The following is a 23679-nucleotide window of genomic DNA, read 5'->3' as shown; positions in this document are numbered from 1 at the left end:
TGGGACTCGCTAAGGCCAGCTATTGCTTGTTTGAGAGGATTTAGGAAGTTGTGAAGCATGAGCAATCCAAGAGAAGCCATTCTTATGGGAAAGCGCTTGGGTGGGCCCTTTAGTTGGGTAAGGCAGAGTCTCTGGGGATCTCCAAGGTGGGTCAAACAGTGTTAAGCCAGTTTGATGGAATCTTAAATATGGTGCAAGTATGCAGGCTCTCTGGGGAGAAGGCCCAGAAAAGGGACAATCACCTCTACCTACCTTGATTCCAGGCCTCAGCCTCCCCCTGCACACCACTGGTGCTCCTCAAGCCACCTCCCCAGCACCAGAGCCCAGAGGGAGTGAGTCTGAGTAGGCGAGTCCATGTGTGGATTCTTTGAGAGGAACTGCTTGGGGCTCCAGAAATTTCTTCCACTGACTCAATCCCTACTGGTTTTTATAGCCATAAGTTGTGGGGAGTTATCTTCCTGGCACTGGACCTAGGCTGGGGTCCTGGTGTAAGGCTAGGATGCCTCATTCCCGAGATATCCCTCCAGAACTTTTATCCACCACACAAGGTGGGACCAGCCCGTTCCCCATCTGCAACCCTCCTACCTGTCTGGATAGATGTGGTTTCTTTCATTCTGTAGTTGTCAGACTTCCATTCAACTCAGTATCTGTCAGTTCTGAGCAATGGTTGTTCTATATTTTAGTTGTAATTTTGTTGCAGTTCTGCAAAGATGTGATTCATGTCTGCCTACGCTGCCACCTTGACTGGAAGTTGAAAATAATATTATCTCAGACAACTAAGCCCAAGTTATCTCATTATAAGCCAGATTTTTCAGAATAGTAAGTTGTTTTTTAAAGGATTAGAATTTAGTAAGTTTGTGTTTTACTTTATCTAAGCTCCTTTTGAATAATGATTTTATAAAAGTAGGGCTTATTTTTATCTCCCTGGCAGTTTTGAGCCAAGAAATAAAATAAGCACAGTTGCCTACACTGCACAATAGCATGCAGACTATGTGTTTAACACCAGAAAGACCTTAGTTAGGTCCCACTTTGTGGCTTAACATCCATTGTGCCTTGGACAAATTACTTCCTCTGGGCTTTAATTTCTTTATCTGTAAAATAAAGATAATAATTATGCTATTTACCATTTAGAGATTAAATGAGATATAGCACACAGAAAATGTTTAACATATATATTTTACAGGGTATATGTTCTATTTTTTAATAACTGATAGTTATTATTACATCAAGTAACCCAAGCTACTTCCAGAATAACTAAAGTGGGTTAATACATAAAATAAAACCCTCTGCCAAAAACCACTTTGAATGGAAATTTACTCATTGGAAAAATGCCTACTTTTTCTTAACATTTTTGTCATCATTATCTTACTACTTGAGTTAAAGATGGTCAGATGCACTTTTGAAAAGCAATAATATTGAGGGGCAGAGTGTATTTAAAAAGGAAAATTATAACTTTTAATTTGATCTAAAATATCAGCCACAAACTGAAATAAGCATAGATGATTATTACAATGTTCTTCACCCCGCCCCCAAAACCTAGCCCTTTAAATCTTTGTGTAACTAATGTAGTGTTATTAGCTTAAGACAATAAGTTCACTTGGCTAAATGGTTTCCATTTAGTTCAGTATTCCCAGAGAAATAGTCCCTAGGAAAGCATCACTCCACAACAACCTTCCTGTGGTTGAAGTTTGGAGTGCTCCAGTGCCAGTCCTGGTGCCCACGTTTCCTAAAATTATTAAACAAGCTAATGAGAGTTTAGAAGATTGTCATATTTGTTTCAGAGATCTGATGGTTCTAAATGTACATCAGTAAGAGCATGTATGTGGTAAAGCAGGCCAAACTGGGCTAACTAGAAATGAACTTGGAGAAATTGCATATTCTTGATGTTAACTATGGTCATTTTGGCCGGGCCCACCACCACTACCACCACTTACTTTTCCAGATGAGTGAATAAGAAAAAAATCTAACTTTAACCCATGGATTTTGTTTGGCTTGGTTTGACATTCTAAATTTTTTCTTTAGTAAACACATCTTGTTAAAGCCTAAGAGGGAGTTTAGAGGCCAGGGTTTTTGACTTTTCTTCCCCTCCTCTCACATTGCAAAGAGGAATTTGAGTCATTAGGAAATCAATTCCCAATCACCCTCATAACTAGAAAGAAAACATATCATTTGCCCAGGGAGCTTGAAAGTGATTCCAGAGTTTGCTGCAATACTGTTGCCACCAGGATCAGAAGTCTCCCTTGGACTGGTGGCCACCACTTGTAAAAATGGAGAGGAAAAAGGACACAATAAGAAGTCAGCCAGAAGTAGGTGGTTATATGATTGGTGAAATAGGATTAGGTGAGGGTGAGAATCTAGTAAAAGAGCAGGGTCATCTACAAAGAGAAATCTAAGGAGATATTACTTTAAGGGACTGAGTGATTGAGATAGCTATCAAAGGATATGTCAAAGAAACTCTAAAATTGGTACAAAATTCCCAGTTAAGTCGATATCCACAAAAAAAAAAAATGACAAGGAACCATTCATGGGGAAATTTGATCACATGACCTGAGGAAACTAATGTTGCTAGGCAGTATTTTGTAAAGTTTCATCAAAAGCCATCCTATGATATGTGGGAAAATGCACATGTTCAAGGAATCTTTGAGTCCTGAAATACAAACTATCTCTTCATGTAAGTTGAAACATAGCAAGAAACAGCATTCCTTGTGTTTTGTGATCTCTGGACATGTAATCAGAATTTAGTTATCAAAAGATACCTGGGATGGGCTGTCTTTTGTGAAGTGGGTGAGAACTATTGCAATTTATAATAGCCATCAAGGGGCAGGGTGGCCTGAAATGAGGCTGTTGATACAGGCTGGTGGTAGGGCTTGCCCAACCCAGTGGGCCATGTTAAGATTTTTTATTTTATTGTACCTGTAACAGAACCCATCTGAAGACTCATTTTTTTTTTCAATTACAGTATACATTCATTACTATTCTGTATTAGTTTCTGATGTACATCATAGTGGTTAGACAATCATGTACTTTACAGAGTGGTTCCCCCAATATTTCAAGTACCCACCTGGCCCAATACACAGTTATTATGATATTGTTGACTATATTCCTTACACTGTAATTTACATCTCTGTGACTATTCTGTAACTACAAACTTCTACTTCTTTGAGGGCTAGGGGTAAAAAAAAATTATTGTAAAACAAATATACAACTTGGAATGGATTTGAGGCAAACATAAGCTGATTTTCTTTAAGTGGCTAAAAATATTTAAAAATCAAGTAACAATAAAAGAAAACCTTTCTGCTATAGGACCAGCAGTACAAAAAAATAGTGTATGAGTACCTGGAAAGTACACCCATTTTGCAATAATGCAAATTTTGAACACTGTATTTTGCTGTTGTATAATGTGCACTTTACCCAAATTTTTGAGGGAAAAATAAGGATGTGCTTTATACTCTGGCACAAGGATTACATACCATGGGTATAATAAGGATATGATAATCCTGTGTGTGATGTGCACAAAATGTGGGTATGCATTATACACAGCCAAATATATTGTTGACTGTTTATAGGCCACACAGAGTTTCAACTCCACACTTCAACAACATGCTCACAGTTCCTTTAAAAAACTAGTTTTAAAAAGGCATAACCCAGATGTTCCCTCATTTAACCAACTCCACCTAAGTTTAAATGGGCAGAAGGGCTTAGATATAGTCAGAGTAAGCCACATGCAACATGTTACTTCATCAGTTTTCTAAAATAAGGTTTCAGGATAATGACAGTAAGATAAGGGGAAAAAAACATGGAGGAATGAAGTCCTAATTACTATACATGTATATTTTTATGATTTTTTATTGGTGTTCTATTTCAGTTTTCTCAACTTTTCTCCCTTTGCCCTCTTCTGATAAGCAAAGAAAAGCAATAAACATTTTTGGACAAGAAATTTAACATTCTGTACAATGTTTTTACTTTGCTATGATCATTTGTACAAACTCTTCATAGTTTACCTCACCACCACTGTCAATATCTGCTTGCCTAATCATCTTAATCAAACTCTTCACCTGTTAACTTCTCTCCAAGGTTTTTCATCACATGACAAAGCTCTGCAGCACTAATAGAGCCAATGCCGTCCTTATCAAACACATGGATACTTCTCTAATTGCTTCTTCACTGTCTGTGTCTTTCATTGTTCTTGCCATGATTGTCAGAAATTCCAAGAATCAACTGTACCGTTACCATCAGCATCCACTTCCTTAATCATGTACATTAACTCTGCTTCTGTGGGGTTCGGCCAAAGACCCTCATTCAAGTTCCCAATTCCTTTGTTGTTATATTTCCATTGCTGTCATTGTCAAATAGTGGAAAAGGTTCTCTTAATTGTACAATCTGCTCTTCAGTCAGTTGGCCAGCCATGCTGCAAGCACTATCAGTCTCCGACCACACCACCTCTCAGCTCACTCCTCCACTGGAAATCCAGTTTGCACTTCTTTTTTTATATATATATATTTTAGTCAATTTTCTCTGTCTTTATTTTATTTTTTTAAGATTTTATTTATTTATTTTTAGAGAGGGAAGGGAGGGAGAAAGAGAGAGAGAGAGAAAAATATCAATGTGCAGTTGCTAGGGGCCGTGGCCTGCAACCCAGGTATGTGGCCTGACTGGGAATCGAACCTGCGACACTTTGGTTCACAGTCTGCACTCAATCCACTGAGCTACACCAGCCAGGGCTCAGTTTGTACTTCTTAATCCTTTCACCTTTTTCATTCAGCCCTGAACCCCTGCCCTCTGTCAATTGTCAGTCTGTTCTTTGTATTTATGAGTCTATTTCTATTTTATTTGTTTGTTTTTTCTTTAGATTCCACATAAAAATGCAATCATATGGTCTTTATTTACTTCACTTAGCATAATACACCATAGGTCCACCATGCTGTTGCAAAAGGTAAGATTTCATTCATTTTTATGACCCAGTAGTATTCTGTTGTGTATATGTACCACAGCATTTTTATGGGCACTTGGGTTGCTTCCATATCTTGGTTACTATAAGTAATGCTACAATGAACACAGGGGTGCATATATTCTTTCAAGTTAGTGTCTCAGGTTTCTTAGGATATAGTCTGAGATGTGAAATCCCTGAGTCATAAGACAATTTCCTTTTTAATTTTTTAAGGAATGAAGAAGACTTTTCAATGTTAAGGACTCATTGGTTATCTTCTAATGCAAGGGGGGACCCCAAAAACTTGGAATTTATTGATAAAAAACTGTGTAGAAAGAATATTTATTCTTTCATGTTTAAATTTCAGTCACCTTCAAAGTACTCTACATTTGATGCAATATGCCTATCGAGATGCTTTTTTCCACTGCTCAAAACAGTTTTTGAACTTATCAGTTTTGATGCCTTTTAGTGCTCCTGCCATTTTTTGTTTCACCTCTTACACATCAGCAAAACATTTCACTTTCAGGACTTTATTTCATCTGGGGAAACAAAAAACAGTCACTAGGTGGTGAAACCGGGTGAACAGGGAGGGTGGGGCACAGGGGTCAGGCCATTTTTGGCCAAGAACTGCTGAACTCTCAGCACAGTGAGGGCAGGTGCACATGTTAACCACCCATTGTGAAATAGGCAAACAGGCTAAAAGAGTCTTCAAAAAAATTCACTGAAGCTGAATGTAGCCTCTTACAATAACACCAACTGGTACACTGATACACATGGGTTCCTAGAACACTCATCTAGTGAGGGAAGTCTGTACTACAGGGGGCCCGTCCTCCAGAAGATAATTCCTGGTTTGGGGGAGCCCCTGTTATATAAGGCCATACTGCAGTGACATAACTCCTTTTCATCTATTCAATAAATATTTTGTGAGAGTCCAATAAGTATCAGTCCCTGTTCTAGGCTCTGGAAATGAACTATTGATCAAGAGAGGCAAAATCATGTCTATTTCCAGCCTGGATGATATCTTGGTACAATTTTTTTTAAAGACAGTGCTTCTGGTGAGTAAATAGAGGTAAACTAGATTTTAGGGAATTCACCCACCTCAGCTAGGCACCCATGTATTGATCTTCCTGGTGGCTGTGGGCAAGTGAATTGACTTCAAGGGGCTTATGTTTTAGTGGGAGCATACAGACAATAACCAAGCAAAGACAAAATTATTACAAAAGATGATGCAATCAAAAAACCTGAATCAAGAAAGACTTCTACAGATAGGATGGTCAGGAAAGTTTCTCTGAGGAGATAGCAATTAAGCTGAGACATGAAGTATAGGAAGGAGCCAGCTGTGAAGTAAGCTGTGATGAGAGCATTGCAGTAAAAGAGAACAGCATGTGCAACAGCCTTGAAGCAGAAATGCAGTTGGTGTGTTTGAAGAACAAAAAGTAGGTTGGTGTGGCTGGAGTGCTGTGAATGAGTAGAAGAGCAGGATGCAGTGAGGTTGGGAGTGGTAATGTCTCTACCTATAGGATTCTGTGGGCTTTGATAAGACATTGATTATAGTCAACATTAGTATACACTTAAATTATTTTTTTACTCATTCATCCATTTATTCAGTCATCTATTCAATAAATATTTATTGAGCATCTACTATGGCCCAGGCACTGCAGTGGGCACCAAAAATATATTTTTATATATATTATATTATATACAATATTATCTATAATATATGTTATATATATTATATTATATATATATAATATTGGGTTGGCCAAAACAACTGTATGATGTTTTCCATAAAATAAAAGACAGATTTTTTCAATTTTCACCAATAACTTAACTGATTTGGATATTTTAAGTATGTCAGCTATCTCCCATGTGGTATAGTGTTGACTGTTCTCAATTAATGTCTCAATTTGATTGCTATCAACTTCAACTGCAGAGCATCATCCAGCAAGAAATACTCAGCATGAAACTTCACAAACCACTTTTGACACATTCTATCAGTCACACCACCTTTTCTACACACTGCACAAATCTTTTTTGCATTTTGATTATGTTTTTATATTTCTTGAAATAATAAAGCATAATACACTGGAAATGTTTGTACATTTTCTTCCATCTTCAATATTAAAATGGCTACCAAAAATTTAATAATTTTGATAAATATTTTTAAGTGCACACCAATATGACAGCTGTCACAGTGCAATCTAACAAAATTGTTTCAAATAAAGTTAAAAATAATTAAGCAGTAGTGTAGTCATCTTACAGAAAAAAAATGATCTTTTTGGCCAACCCAATATATATGGGGACATTTCTCTTTTCCCCCCAGTTTTACTGAGATATAATTGACATATGAAATTAAAATTTTTAAAAGCTCGTGTTAGGTTTTCTTTCCACAATTAAACAAAAAAGACTTTGAGCAAGTGGAGATTGAGAAGCCTGTGGCAAATGGATTTAGATGTGCCCAGGGGACAGTGATTTATGTGGAGTGACAGTGCACAAAGTGGCTTCACGTGTGTGAGCATAAAAATAGTCACTGAATCCCAGGTGGGAATGATACTCCCTGGGGAAAGTGAGAGACCTATGCACAGAGCCTTCAGGCACATTAGACTTCCAGAAGCAGGATAAAGAAGAAGCACTGCAACAGCAGAAGAGCTTGACCTCTGAAGACAGATGACCCTGGGTATGAATCTGTTACTCAGAAAGTTATTAACCTCTATGAGTTTTAAGTTCATCATATAAAATGAGGCTTAAAAACACCTACCTTATAAGGTTGTTCTAAAGATTAAATGAGATAATGTGTGCAAACTATTACTGTGTCTGGCACTTTGAAGGTACTCAATGAATTTCACACACACACACACACACATACACACACACACACACATCCCTAAAAGGAAACTGCAAAGGAATTTCTAAAGCAGACAGAGAAAAGTCTGGAAGAGGGGTGTCAACAAAGCCAATTGAGGAGACAATTAAAAGATGAAAGTAACCCTGACAGGTGTCACTCAGCTGGTTGAGCATCATCCACAAAGCTAAAGGCCACCAGTCTGATTCCCAGTCAGGGCACACACCTGGGCTGCAGGTTCAGTCCCAGGTCGGGGTGCATTTGAGAGCCAACCAATCAACATTTCTCTCTCACATCCATATTTCTGTCCCTCCCTTTCTCTTTCCACTCCCCTCTCTCTAAAAATAAATAAATAAAATCTTTTAAGAAAAAGATAAAGGTAGCCCTGACTGGTGTGCCTCAGTTGGTTGGGTGTCATCCTGCCTAGTCAGGGCACATGCCTGGGTTGCAGGTTTAGCTGCTGGTCTGGGCATGTCTGAAAGGCAACCAATCTATGTTTCTCTCTCACATGAGTGTTTCTCTCCTCTTTCTTCCTCCCTTCCCCTCTCTCTAAAATCAACAAGCATGTCCTTGGGTGAGGATAAAAATAAATAAATCAATTAATTAATAAAAGATGAACGTAGTCTGTGATGTTAAATGCCACAAAGAGATTTTTGTGGGGTTGTTTTTTTAAGCTAAATTTTACATTTTGACATCTAGCACAGTAATTAAGATTTGACTTTCTGACCTTCATTAATGTGATGTCACTAGAGATACCAGATTAGCCCTTTGAGACATGTAATGAGTAGAGAAACTGAGCTCAGTGTTGTTCGGGAAAGGAAATCACAACATGAGGGTCTGGTTGTTCAGGCATCATTACACTGAGTAAGTAAGAGGGACCTGAAAAGTGTCCATTGAATCTGGCAGTGGTAACTTTGGAGGAGTACTTTCAGTGGCACGGTTGATGTGGAAGCCTTATTACTATCATTTGAGAAATTATGAGATTTGGAAGTGGAGATACAGAACATTCCTCCTCTGTTAGAGGGTTGGCTCAGACCAAAAGAGGACACACTAAACAAGTAACTAAAGTGGAGCATGGGGTCAAGTTTGCTTCTTTGTTTAAAGATGCAAAACATGCATAACTACATGCTTAGGAGGAAAAGTTGAAAATATGGAAAAGAATGATAGTTGGTAGATAAGGTAAGAGATTGTGGGATCCAGAACACAAGTGGAGGGTGCACCCCTTTTTCTGTGAAATGAGAAGGAAATGTGAATCAGTACAAATGTCATAAACATTTAAGAATGGGGGTGGAGAGTTTAAGTTTCTCATGATGTGCTGTACAATATTTGCTCTGAGCAGTTACAGCTGAGATTGAGGGGCAAGATGTTCAAGGAAAGGAGTATAAGACTGACCTATAAAATTAGAAAAGTGGTTGATTGGTTTGATATCAGCCAAAATAAATTTTGGATGCTATAGCTTTAAATCCACAAATCTTGTCATAGAGTAAATAAAATGACTAAGTATTTAAAAAAGGAGCTCTTCTGAGCAATTTTTGAAACTAACTCCTTAGAGGGTAATATTTTAGTCTGAAGCTTTGCTGGAGGGGAAAAAAAGACAAGTGGGGTTTAAACTACAGGGTGGGTATACACAAGGGGAGGCAAAATAAACAAAATTATCTTTTGGAGGGCGGGACTCTTGTAATACAGGCTTCCCCTACTAGGTCAGTGTTCTAGGAACCCATCTGTATCAGTGTTCCAGCTGGCATTGTTTTGAAAGGCTGTGTTTGGCTTCGGTGAATTTTTTTTTTAAGACTTTCAGAGCTTTTGCCCACTTCACGATGGGTAATTTACGAGTGCACCTACCCACACCACACTGAGTGTTCAGCAGTTTTTGACCAAAAACAGCATGATCCCTGTACCCCGACCTCCCTATTCACCCAATCTCACCCTAGTGGTTTGTTTTGCCACTAGGTGAAAAAAGTCCCAGATGAAAAAAGTCCTCAAAGGGAAACATTTTTCCAACGTGGAAGAGCTGAAACAAAAAAACAGCAAAGCTCTAAAAGTCATCAAAACCAACGAGTTCAAAAACTGTTTTTGAGCAGTGGAAAAAATGTCTCAATGGGTGTATTGCATCAAATGGAGAGTATTGTACTTTGAAGATGACTGATATTTAAACATGTAAGAATAAAGACACTATTTTTATGTTTAAATACATTCCATTTTGGGGGGTCCCCCTTGTATAGTCCAAAACTAAAGTCATGGATCTCATTTTTCAAGGGTTCAGGGATTATCACAATGACAGAAAAACTCCCTCTGACTGCTGTTCTGTTATCATTTCACTGTATTTGTTTCCCAACAGCTTTGTTGCAGACACCCTCTCTGCTCACGGGTAGGAACTTCCTCGTCCAAGGCCACCCCCAGAAGCTTTTGTTCCAATAACCTTCAGAATTGTACCTGGATCTCCAGTATTACTAATCAGTCATTTAAAAAAATACTTTAGGGACAAAGAAGCTGTTGTGCCTCATTATGGAGTGACCCTGACTTTATTTTAGCTCAAAAGTGCTGCGATATAGCTGTATGCAGCACACACACAGAGCAGTTTTACTACTACACTGGGAAATTCGTGAGATAGGCCTGAATATGAGGATGGAGTCGTTTTCAAGGTCACTGTTTCAATAAAGAAAAATTGAGCTGAAGTAAGCAGATTTGCTAATGTTATCAGCGTTCTCTCTCCAACAGGCTGAGCATATCATAAATTATTCACGTGTTGATGAGTTATTCTGGTGCCATAATGAGATGCTGGCTACTGCTCCATGTCTAGCTCATCCTCAATTTATTTTAACAAAAGAGCACTCTTACCCTGAATAGGGCTGCCTGTCCCTGGAGAGAGATTTTTCCGTACAGAAATTAAAGCCCGCCTAGAAAGCTGCCTTGATTCCCTGGGTTTTCAGTTTCCTCCAGCCTGTTGACAGCATTATCCGTTTTACCACAGGGTGGCGCACACAAACCTCCAAAAACGCAGCGCGGCTGAGTCTCAGAGCTCAGCACCGGCATCGGAAAGAGCAGAAATCGTCTTGTAGTGCAACCCACTGCTTTCACAAAATGAGAAAGCTGAGACTGAAAGAAAGGGAGCAAACCACAAGGCTGCCTTGGATAGCACAGGGTCAAAGTCCGTATCTCCACCTCCTCAATCCCAAATTCCTTCCACCAAAAGGCAGTGGTTTACAAACCAAAACAAATAAGCAGGCAAACAACAGAAATGCCCTTTTTTTCCAATGAAATTTTACAAAGAAACACATACTTCTTCCACCCCTCCACACCCTTTTCCCCCAACCCTTCCAGCACGATAATGGAGTCAGTCTCTCCATTACCTGGAAATTCTGGTGGACAGAATTTTTCCCTGAGGCATCTTTGAGGAATCACCAGGCTCCTCGGAGTTTGAAACATATCGATGGGAAGGAATGAACTTTGAAGCCGGAGGTGTAAAAAGTGTCCTACTGAATTTCTCTCTCAACCCATAACTTTCTCTCCACTGCATTTCCACTTCTTTCACAGCCACTAAACCTCTTGGAACTTTACCTTGCTGATTCCCTGCTTTTGCTTCTTGCTGCTGCTGAATTCCTCCAAGGAACTCAGTGACTGATCAGAAACCCCTTTTCAGCTCCAGCTGGCATTTTTTTTTCCATCCCCCTCAGAGGTGCCCAGGCATCAAGCCCCATCTTCGCCTCCGTGGCTGTTAACAAACCTGAGTCCCTACTGTGTGCCAGGTGCTGACTGAAGAACATTGCCATACTGTGATTTTAACTGTCACAACAGCCCTACAGAACAGAAAATAGTATTTAAAGATCCCCATTGACAGATGAAAAACTGAAGCATAAAGATCGCAGAACCAGAATTTGAGCCTCGAGATCTGGCCCCAGAGTTTGCATTCTTAATTTCTGAAGCTGTGGCCTCCCATGAGTGTGCTGGCAACTTTACTTGGAAAACTGCAAGTGGCAGGCATCTAGTCTCTCCATTTGCATTCCCTCTCTTTCATAATTTATCTGCATCTCCACTCATCCTTGAATCCTTCCCCTTTCTACCCATAATTTTGACCCCGCTTTCTGCAGTGTCCCAGAGGATTGCTCCACCAATTGTTCTTCCTTATCCTTCTACTGAAACTGTTCCCCTTAAGCTTCTGATAAAAACTTGTTTGTCAAACCTAGTGACTGCTTGGAAGTCCTTAACCTCCTAACCCTCTCCTGAGGCACCTTTTCCTAGTTGGCCATTCCCCTGACCCTCAGCCTCGCCTCCATTACCTTGGGACACGATCCTCCTCTGGTCTTCTCCTTCCACAGCAGGTGTTTGCTCTTGGTTTTTTCAATGCAGGAATTTGAACCCTACCTCAGACCACGTGAGTCAGAATCTCTCATTCTGGAGCTCAGACATTTGTACTTTTTCAAAGCTCCTCCAGCGATGTGGCTGCCTAGCCCGGATAAGAACCACTGCTCCTAATAAGCCAGACATGGCAGGGAAATATGCACAGTCTGCTCACGTGAGGTATCCAAACACTCAAATTCAGGGAGACAAAAGTACAACAGAGGTTACCAGGGACCATGCAGGCTCCATGCTATCACTATTTCCTTCATCAGAAATGTCTTTTCCTGTCTTTCTGCCTGATGAATCCCTACTCCTACCTCGAGCTCAGCTCAGGGCTGGTGCTGGGCTAAGTGGGTATTGCATTCTCCCTCTCCCTTGGCAATCTCATTTGTTCCACAGCTGCAGCTCTTCCACACCCTTTATTCATTCCCAACCCACCTCCAGCCCTGGCAGTGCTCTTGACTTCTGGCTCAAGTTCGCATTTCCCACCACTATCTCCCATGAGACATCCTCTTTCCTCTGGTACCTGAAAGCCCACATGTCCAAAACCTGAGTTATCTTTTTCCTTCTTTCTACCCTTCTTTTTCTCCTGTGTTTCCTATTTCAAAAACTAGCCTAATCATGTATTTATGTGTATCAAATACTTAGAATGGCTCCTAGTACCTATCTTTATTATGTGAAGGTTAATAACATTATTAGCAATAAAATTATAATAGATATATGAAAAAACTTTTAGAAACATGGTAAAACTGGTGGTGAAGTGCCTACTACTCCACATCATCTCCATATTTGAAATAACTTATTTAAAAAAATCAGTCTTTTAGGATATCAAAGTAGAAAAAGGAAATCTTAGTAATGTAACTGGAAGCCAAATACTGTAATTGATTTACTTTCAAAAGTGGAGCTTCACCAGATGTAATAAAAAGTAAGAATAGTAAGCTATATCAGATATATAGACTAAGAGGACACAGACAATATGGGTTGAACACTTGATGTCCTTCTAATCAAGATGTGCTATAGATTATGGAGGGGTGGTAGTTAGTATTTAATGGATACAGAGTTTTAGTTCAGGATAAAAAAAGTTTCAGGGATGGACAATGGTGATAATTGCACAACAATGTGAATGTATTTAATGCCACTGAACTACACACTTAAAAATGGTTAAAGTGGGCCCTGGCTGGGTTGTTCAGTTGGCTGGAACACCATCCCATATACCAGAAGGTTGCAGGTTTAATCCCCTGTCAGGGCACACACCTAGGTTATGGGTTTGATCCCCAGTCAGGGTATATACAGGAGGCAACCAATTGATGTTTCTCTATTACATAATGTTTGTCTCTCTCCCTTCCTCTGTCTAAAACAAACATATCCTCAGGTGAGGATTTTTAAGAAATGGTTAAGGTGGTAAATTCCATGTTATGTATATTTTACCATAATGAAAAAAATCAAAACAAAATCCACTAAGCTCAATAATTAAAAAACAACTATAGTTTCCTTAAGTATATACAGGGTGGGGCAGAAATAGGTTTACAGTTGTAAAACACAGAGTCTGGTCTTATATTATTATTTATTAATTATTGTATTATTTTCCACATGAATAATTGTAAACCTACTTTTGACCCACCCTGTATTTCTCTAATATGTATAATTTATAAACTTTCATAAATATATGTAATATACTTCTCAAGGATGGAATATCAGTAAGGAGAACAGTTAGGGGAATAGCTTTCAAATATATCCAAATTAAAGTTAGAAAGAATATTTAAAAACAAAATTATAACACATCTAAGGAATAGATGCAGGGAAGATAGTTTTCTTAAACAACAGGGACATAAGAGACACTTTATTTTAATACAAAAGTCAATCAGAATAGAAATTCTGATATAAGTATCTATCCCTACACTTCTGCTGTTATACAAACAAGACATTTAATTTTGAGTGTCAGACAGAAAAATGAAGAATTATAAATATTAAAGTCGCTGCCTTATTCTCTTTTTGACTGACTACCTTCCTACTGGAAAACTTCTAATCAAAAACATTTCCCAAAATAATAAATTTAGAATATTCAGTAGGTTCTTTCCCAGTTGTTCTTATAGGAGCTTCAGCAGAGGCAGTTACTGTCCCCAGGACATCCCTGTGCTTCTCCACTTTCTCAGGCTCCCTTGCCTTTCGGCTGAAGTCACATGCTTAGTTCTGGCCGGTAGGTAGGAAGCAACAGGGTGACATGTGTCGCTTCCTGGCCAAAGCAGTTAGAAGCCAGTGTGCCTGATCTATCTCTCTATTTCCCATCCTCGTGACTTTGGCAGGTGAGAAGGTGAAAGAGATCACAAGATACAGGAAGTCTAGATCCCCAAGAGGTTGCTTGTACGGAGACCCAGCCAGCCTGCACTGGACCTTCTGAGAAATAGGTTTGTTTTTTAAGCCACTGAGATTAGGTGGTTTATTTGTGACCATAATAAAGCCACATTCTTAAACTTTCATACAGTAATTAGCCTTCAGATGATCAAGTGGGTGCATAAATAGTTTCCCTACTCATTGTAAGTCCGTTTTTAACTCCGAAGTAGCCGTCATTAAATGCTAAGAACACTAGAGGGCACAATTGTGCTGTGAAAAACCTTGGCCTATATTATAAATAAAGGAAAGTATGGAATCTGTAAATCTATTAGCGCAATTTCATCCTTTGAGACCATTAAATTCAAACAGAACTTATAACACTTTGTTTAACACAAAAACAGTAAATTCCAAAAACACATAAGCATGTGTGTACATTAACAAATTTGAATACTTACATCAGAAAACTAGCAGGAGTTTGCTCTGTGTGTTTTCCATCTGTATTTTTTCTTTCTGTCTTCAGAAAGGCCTGTCTACTGGCAATGACTATTAGGCCATGCAGTCCATGCATATTCTAATTCAATCACTTGAGAAAGCTTAAGTTTCTAAGGTCTCATTATACAAGGTGACCAGATGTTCCAAACATCAAGCTGTGACAGGAAGCTCCCCACCCACTGCAAATGTCATGCTGAGTTTTGAGCAGATTTCCTTTTCCCGTTTCCTTTTTCCCCTCTCTCTAATTTTTTTTCTTCAAAGTCTATTCAAAAGCTGCTGCCAAAACTGTCTTCCTCTACTGTTGTTCTGATGACATCATTCCCTTCCCCAGCTCTCCCTTGTCTCATGGTCAAAGTTTGCCTTCATTTCCTTGAACTGCCTCTGTGCCTGCCTCTCTGTCATTTTCCCTTTATGCCTGCTTATTTTCACCAATTGCTACACAGGATTGTCATTTTTGAAGTTTCAGTGTTGAGGTATCTATTCATCTGTACTTTGAACAAAGAGAGTATTCCTGTTCCTCTAACCCAGACTTTCCCACGTCTCTTCCAAACCAACTTCACGTGTGTATTCATTGCTCTAGATCACATTAAGCACCTTCTACAGGCATGGCATTGTTCTGAGTATTGTAAGAGGGATATAAAAGAAGTGAAAGACATGGTCGTTAAATTCAAAATTACCAGGAAGCCATTCAATTTGGGGCTTTGGGAAGCTTACTGGAATTTACTTTTCTTTACAGACTGAAGAAATAGAAAATTATTCAATGATATCAAATAACTTCACCATCAGAGTGGCAGGCTTGGGGGTAATTCTAATTATTTCATTATCTTATCAAGATTTACAACTTCAAAAAAAAATTTGAGTCAGATTGGTATTAAGGATATAAATCCTACACCAACTTACAAAAACTATTATTTCTATTGCAAACCACACTCCTTTAAAAGTATATTTTTGAATGAATTTAAGACAATACAATAAATAGTATGTCAATAAGGAAAATGTATTATACTACCATAGAAAAAGGTAGTTGTGTCAAACCCAAGACTCTAACTTTAATATGAGAAAAGCTTTCATCTAGAGTATATAATATTACTTAGTGAACCAAACTCGAGTATAAAATTAGTTACTGTGATTATAATCTCCCAGTATTGATGTGTTATAAAAAGGTCCATTTTGCATTCCTATTAATATAAAAATTTGAGATTTTTAACATAGGCTAAATACTGCCTAATAATCACATGTATTGCAACAAAATCACTTCTTAAAAAAACTGTCAGCATTTTTTACTTAAAAGTTTTGAATTTAGTCCAATTAGATTGGTGTATTAGAAAGTATGCTAAGTTAAAAGTTTCCAACTTACTCATTTGATGCTTGGTACTGGGCATACTATTTTGAATCTCTCATTCCTCAGTTTGCTCACATGTAAAATGGGGATAGTGATATCTACTTACCCACTCTTTAAGATTGTTGTAAGAATCATATGTGATAGAATGTTCAAATAATTTGAACATTATAAAGTGTTATTCGATGTAAGGCATTATTATCATTATATTTATGCCACTGAGATTTAAAGATGTTTTGCAAAAAAATTCATTATTGATTGGATTAACTAAAAGTTCACATCATCTTTAGTTTAGGGGAACTGTTTTAGGTTTATAAGACAACATAATTAACAAATATTAAATTAATGAAATTATCTGCCTCTGCTATTACAATTTCTCCAAATGTTTCATTTCAAATCAAGTTAATACTTGTGCAAAAGAAGAAACCAGTTATTCTCAAATTTTTTATTTTTAAGAATGCAAAATATTTTTAATATTGTTAATATATTTAGGGTTACAGAATTCAAATACCCTAAGTTATATTTTTTCCTGACTCAATAATATTAAGTATTCTTAAAATGTTTATCATGTGCTTACTATGTATCAGGCATTAAACTAGGAATTAAAAGGTAGAATATATATAAAATAAAAGGCCTTGGAAGAGTATTATTATTTTGAGTGTTTAAAATTAAAAATATAATTTGATATTTTAAATGAATGTTTATTTGACAGAATCAAAGAAATAGTAGTGGCATGCCACATTTATTAAATTTTTATCAATATTTCTTATTAGATATGATAACTTAAAAATAACCCGAAGTGAGAGGTGACGGGCATGTATTTGAGATCAAAAAATTATGAAGAAGAAGAAGAGGTAGAGGAAGAAGGAGAGAAATAAGAAAGAGGAGAAGAAGGAGAAACAGAGGAAGAAGAGAAAAGAGGAGAGGGAGGAGGAGAAGGAAGCAGAAAAGAAGAAAAGCTATTTAAGAAGCAGATTCAGGCAGAAAACCACAAGTGTTCTGCTTAGGAAACCAAGGTGAGGGATTTTCCTGAGAAAGGGAAGGGGAACAATTACATCAATAGTAGGAAGGCATTCCTGTTGGTGCAGATAAGCTAATATAGTGATATTAATCCTAAACAATGTTTTTTTAAAAAATATATTTTATTGATCATGCTATTGCAGTTGTCCCATTCCCCCCCTTCACTCCCCTCCACCCTGCACACTGTCTCCCACCCACATTCCCCACCTTTAGTTCATGTCCATGTGTCATAAATTCTTTAGCTTCTATATTTCCCATACAATTCTTACCCTCCCCCTGTCTATTTTCTACATAGTAGTACCATCTATGCTACTTACTCGCTGTACCTTATCCCCCTCTCTCCTCCTCCCACTTCCCTATTGCTAACCCTCCATGTGGTCTCCATTTCTGTGGTTCTGGTCCTGTTCTAGTTGTTTGCTTAGTTGGTTTTTGTTTTTGTTTTAGGTGTGATTGTTAATAATTGTGAGTTTGCTGTCATTTTACTGTACATGTTTTGATCTTTTTCTTAGATAAGTCTCTTTAACATTTCATAAAATAAGGGCTTGGTGATGATGAACTCTTTTAACTTGAACTTATCTGAGAAGCACTTTCTCTGCCCTTCCATTCTAAATGAAAGCTTTGCTGGATAGAGCAATCTTGGATGGAGGTCCTTGCCTTTCACAACTTGGAATACTTCTTTCCAGCCCCTTCTTGCCTGCAAGGTCTCTTTTGAGAAATCAGCTGACAGTCTGATGGGAACTCCTTTGTAGGTTACTGTCTCCTTATCTTTTGCTGCTTCTAGGATGCTCTCCTTCATTTTTACCCTGACTAATGTAACTATGATGTACCTTGGTGTGTTTCTCCTTGAGTCCAACTTCTTTGGGACTCTGAGCTTCCTGGACTTCCTGGAATTCTATTTCCCTTGCCAGATTGGGGAAGTTCTCCTTTAATATTTGTTCAAATAAGTTTGCAATTTGTTGCTCTTCCTCTTCCCCTTCTGCTACCCCTATAATTCAGATGTTGGAATGTTTAAAGATGTCCTGGAGGTTCCTAAGCCTCTCCTCATGTTTTTGAATTCTTGTTTCTTCATTCTTTTCTGTTTGGTTGTTTCTTTCTTCCTTCTGGTCCACACTGTTGATTTCAGTCCCAGTTTCCTTACCATCACTATTGGTTCCCTGTACATTTTCCTTTATTTCACTTAGCATAGTCTTCATTTTTTTCCTCTAATTTTCAACCAAATTCAACCAATTTTGTCAGCATCCTGATCACCAGTGCTTTGAACTGTGCATCTGATAGGTTGACTATATCTTCATCACTTAGTTGTATTTGTTCTGGAGCTTTGATCTGTTCTTTCATCTGGGCCGATTTTTTTGTCTTGATGTGCTAGTTATGTAGTGAGGGGCAGAGCCTTAGGTGTTCACCAGGGCAGGGCAACACAGTCACTGGGTTGTATTGCTGTATGTGGGGGTGGGGTCTGAGAGGGAACAATGGGGCTTGCTCCACTCTCTGCTGGATGTCAGTTACTTCCCCTGCTCCCCCCAAGCAAATTGGGCCCTTCTGGTGCTGATTCCTGGGTGTGTGGGTTTGTGTATGTTCTAGGACCCTGTGGGTCATCTGTCTAATGAACTCTCCTGTGAGGCTGGGAGTTTCTCCCAGCACCTCAACCCCCACAGGTGTTTTCAATTGGTATTTTGAGGCTTTATTTCCCTGGAGCTGGGACCCTGGGTTGCCCAGTCTGTTACGTTCTACAGTTTCACCTGGTTTATCTGTGCAGGAATATGAGACCACTGGGTCAGCCAGCCAACTGGCACACAGTGCCTTGCTTCACAATCGCCATCTCACTGCGTCTGCCCATTGCCACCCCATGCTCAGGGTCTGCCAGCTGCTGCCTGGGCACCCAGGGTCTGCCCGCTGCTGTCTTGCACGCCTGGGTTGCCTTGGGTGCCCAGTGCCACTGCTTTTTGTGCCATGACCCCTCTCCACCCAGCTGCCCGACTCTGCCCTTCCTACCGGTCTGGATTAATGTATCCATTTTAACTCCTTGGTTGTCTGACTTCCATACAGTTCAATTTTCTGTCAGTTCTGGTTGTTATTTTGTTTCTAAATTTTTGTTGTCCTTATTTTGGTTGTGTGAGGAGGCACAGTGTGTGTACTTATACCTCCATCTTGGCTGGAAGTTCATAAACAATGTTTTTTAAGTTTTAGTCCCATTGTCATCAGTCCAGTAGTCATAATATCTGCTTTCCTGTTATCCTTGCAAATAGTTCTTTGGGACACAGTGCTGCTTTAGGTTCAGTGTAATGGTTTAAGGCATAAGATGTGCACATCAATTCTTCTGGGAATGCAGCTCAGATCCTATTTTAAAGTGGCTTTATTTATTTATAGATAGTAGCCAATTTTTATTCCCAATTTATACATAAAGAAACTGACACTAAGAGAAGTAACTTGTCAGATTCATACATCTGGTAACTAGCATTTGAACCTGAGCAGAGGTGTTCTTTACCACCATGCTGTACTATCTCAACAAAAGGAACTTGTATAAATACATGTTTAGAATTATATAGACCATGATGCTTTCATAGAATAAATTTGATCACATTAGTTGTGAATGGTAAAGCTTTGTGGTGGTTAATTTTATGTATCAACTTACCTGGGCCATGGGATGCCAAGATATTTGGTCAAACATTATTATGGGTGAGTCTTTGAGTGTGTTTCTTGGTGAGATTAACATTTAAATGACTAGACTGAGTAAAGCAGATTACCCTCCCTAATGTAAGTGGCCCCAATCCACTCAGGTGAAGACCCGAATAGAACATAAAACTTGACCCTCCCCCAAGTAAAGAAGAATTCCTCCTGCCTGACTGCAAACAAGCTGGGACATTGGCTCTCTTCTTTGGACTACAACTGAAACATCAGCTCTCCCTGGCCTTCAAACTCATGCTGGAACTGTTACAGAAACAAAACAAGGGGGGCCTGGGATGATATACTATTATTGAAAGAAGTCCCCAGGTCCGTTATGTCCGCCGCCAGAGGAAAGACGTCTCTCAATGCCAGAGATTCATGAAAAGGAAAGGAAATGTTTATTTAATGCTATACTAACTTAAAGTAGTGACCTAATGTCCTTATCAAAAAAAATCCTAAAGTCCCTAAAAACACCCACAAACAGACACAGTCCTTCCTTCCTTCCCCCTTTGCCCAGTCCAGAGTACCATATCTCAGGAAAGGAAATAGAAGTCCATGGCTCAGGCAGTCCTCTGGTTCTTCCCAGTTAGTACTCCATCTTGACTGGGAGACCTCCCTGGGTTCCCGGCACCCTCAGCTGAGTCGCCAGGACCTCTGCTAAAACCAGGTGGTGGTTCCCCCTTCTAAAGCTGCGGGGGGTGGGGGGGGTCCCCACTCTGGCAAAGGCACGTGATCCTCTCTCCCAGGGCCATGGGAGTCCCCACTCTGCCAAGGCCGTGTAGTTCTCCCTCTCTCAGGGCTGCGGGAGTCTTCACTCTGCTAAAGCTGTGTGGCTCTCTCTCCAATGGCTGTGATCCTCTCTGCACCTCCACAGCCACATGGTTCTCTCTCTCTCAGGGCTGCATATGGTTCACCTTCTCAGGGCTGTGCATGGCTCTCCTCCTCTCAATGGCCATCAATTCTGGGTTTTAAATCCCCACGGCCAATCTTCCTCTGCAGTCTCATTTCCGACTCCTCCCACACTCGGCTTCACATGCCAGAACTCGTATCCTTCCAGCTTTACTGGGCTGCCATCATGAGTTTGGGCAGGCGCTGTAACTCAGGGGACCCGCCCCCCCCAGTTACATCTGGGTGGGGAAGTTACTTCCATTCCCCTGGCTTAGAGCTGATCACAGCTACTTAACATATCTATGCAACCAGTCAAAGGTTAGAGATATGCCAAACGACCACGACCATGCCAGAGCTTAGCTGCAAGGCTATTGCTATGCTAAACAGCTCTCAATGGCCCTGCTCCATTTGTCCCTTCCTCCAACCCACACCCTGGGGCGGGGGGGGGGGGGGATGAAGACATCCCAAACTCTCCTGGACACCTTAAGTTCTGGACCCCATTTCAAATGCCTATTTGGGGTCCCCCCTCTTGGCTGCACCCTGTAACAGAACTACACCATTGGCTGTTTTGTATCAGGTTCACTGACTCACCCTGTGGATCTTGGGACTTGTCAGCCTCCACATTTGCATGAGCCAATTCCTTATAATCTGCCCCACTACCACCACACACACACACATCCTATTGATTCCATTTCTCTGGAGAACCCTGACCACTACAAACTTCTTAAGGTCCATCAAAAAGATAAGGAGAATGGAAAAATAATGATTCTGTAATATTTTATAACTCATATCTGAATAGGATAAAAACAATGCTTTATTACAGTCATAACTAACACTAGTCGTTTGATCTTGAGTAATTCACTTAATGAACAAATGATACTCATTTATTCATTCAACGAATATTTAGAGTGCCTTTTCTTTGTGAGGCTAGAAAGTACTGATGCAAGTATTACAGAGGTCTGGGGACCCAAAGGTCCATGACCCACAGTGGGTTCTTAGCTTTGCCCAGGAAACAGTTTAAAATTGAGCCAGAATAGAGTTTAAAGTGAAAGGCAGTTTATTAGGGAAGCAGTGAAACAGAAAGTAGTTACTCCACAGAGCAGCCCCTCCCTAGTGGGATTTACTTCTTTATTGAGTTTCATTTAATTGAGGAGTAAGGTGTTCAGTAAGGGGGAGGAGTATTCAGGAGTTTTCCAAGAGGCAAGTGGAGACTCCTTGGAAGAGCCCTGTTTGCCATGTGTGTCCTTACACGGACTTTCTGTCTCCAATCACAGCAGCGTGGGGTACATCCTTTACTATGTTATTGTGTAGTAAGAGTGTATAATGAGGCTAGGGGTGACTACAAGGTGAAATTAGATCAAGCTGGTCTTCTGCAAATTCTAAGCTGTAATGTGTTTTGGGTTGGTCTTCCTTGCTAGTCCCTGTAGCCTTTATCAGTTACAGTTATTTGGCCACATACCCTATCTCAGTACTGTGAGAGGCACTGAAAATACAAGGGCAGATAAGATAAAGGCCCCCACCCATAAAAGTTTAGTAAAATGAGAGCTAGAAGCATTTGATAGAAAAACTTGTGTTTTCAAAAGTTATAAATGTTGAATTATCAAGCACCTTTATCTCCTGCTCTACCCCAGCACAAACCCTTTACTTTTGGCCATGTTTAGCACTCCACTATCAGGGACATTTTTGGCCCTGAAACTGCCTAAGCCATCACTTTCTCTTTGGGGAATGCTTTTATGAAATTGTCTTTCCCAATTACGTCCCACAAACTGTAACCAGGCACTGGTCAGCATGGGGTCCAGCCACTCATTGCTGTGTATACACATAACACAAAGATTTGTGTGGGAGGAAATCAGTTCTTGTTAACAAGGTTTCCAATTTTTGGTGAGGTGTTGCTGGGAGAATTCCTGCTCTGAACCCCTCTCTTCTGCAAGAAGTAGAACCTTCCTTGCTCCCAAACTAATTGCAAATCAAAGCCACACCCAAAAGTTCCCCATTATTGCTTATCTATCCTTTTGGAGCTTAAACTAGCCATGCAATCAAGTCTCCATCTTTTCTGGAGTGTGTAATTGTGGGTTTCAGAGTCACCATCATCTTGCTCTCCCTCTCTCGCTCTTGCTCAGGGTCAGGAGTACACCTCATCACTCCAGAAGGTCGTGCAGGGGAATATCCATCCGTGAGAACTTCCCACCTCCTACCTCCTTGTGATGCTTTCAGTCTCTGAGTGCTGCTGTCAGGGTGAGAGAAAGGAAGTAATCTTGGACCTGTGTGCCTTGCTGCACTGGGTCGTAGTGTCCCAAAGGCTAGAGCCTGGCGAAGCACGAATCCCAGTGTGGCAACCTACCTTGGGGAGCTGACTTCCAACCTTGTGGGGCCTAAACCCCAGGTGGGCCTGGCATGAGTGCTCCCATTCATGAGCAGTGAAGCAAGAGCCCAAGAAGCCAAGAGAGCCAGAGCCCCCAAGCCAAGACAGTGAGCTTCTGTCTGCCTTCTGTTTAAAAGTCCTCTTCCATTATTCCATACACTCCAGAAGCCGTGGGAATGTCCAGCTTTTCAACCAGTGAGGGCCACTGTCAGCCATGTTTGCCTTTGCCCCTCTTCTGGCCACCGCGGTGTAAAAGGGGACAAAGTTGCCACTCATGCATGCTCTGTTCAAGCTCCCTTATGACCAGCCACAAGCTGTCTGGCTGGCCCCAGGCAATTTCCATCCTTTGCAGGGAGGGAAAGCTGCTTCTAATCTTCAAGTTCACCTCAGGGTTTTCTCCCTGCCCCATGCCTTCTCCACTGATTTGGCCAGACCACTCTATTACATAACTTTTCAAAGCACTTTTCAACTGCTTCAAC

The 23679-nt window shown here is 40.0% G+C and overlaps 1 long non-coding RNA gene and 1 pseudogene across 1 annotated transcript; one reads left to right on the top strand and one right to left on the bottom strand.

The window, feature by feature from the left end:
- Positions 1-3959: 3959 nt before the first annotated feature.
- Positions 3960-4407, bottom strand: LOC114506914 (annotated as a pseudogene).
- A 2166-nt stretch (positions 4408-6573) lies between these two features.
- On the top strand, positions 6574-23667 carry LOC118496889. The gene is made up of 3 exons (XR_004899451.1): positions 6574-6587; positions 10810-10819; positions 23369-23667. It is a non-coding gene; the product is annotated as an uncharacterized LOC118496889 (long non-coding RNA).
- Positions 23668-23679: the final 12 nt, after the last annotated feature.

Source organism: Phyllostomus discolor, chromosome 9 (genome assembly GCF_004126475.2).
Source record: "Phyllostomus discolor isolate MPI-MPIP mPhyDis1 chromosome 9, mPhyDis1.pri.v3, whole genome shotgun sequence".
Classification (NCBI taxonomy): Eukaryota; Metazoa; Chordata; class Mammalia; order Chiroptera; family Phyllostomidae; genus Phyllostomus; species Phyllostomus discolor.
The sequence above is the reverse complement of the archived record's forward strand: the minus strand, read 5'-3'. Positions and strand labels throughout refer to the sequence as shown.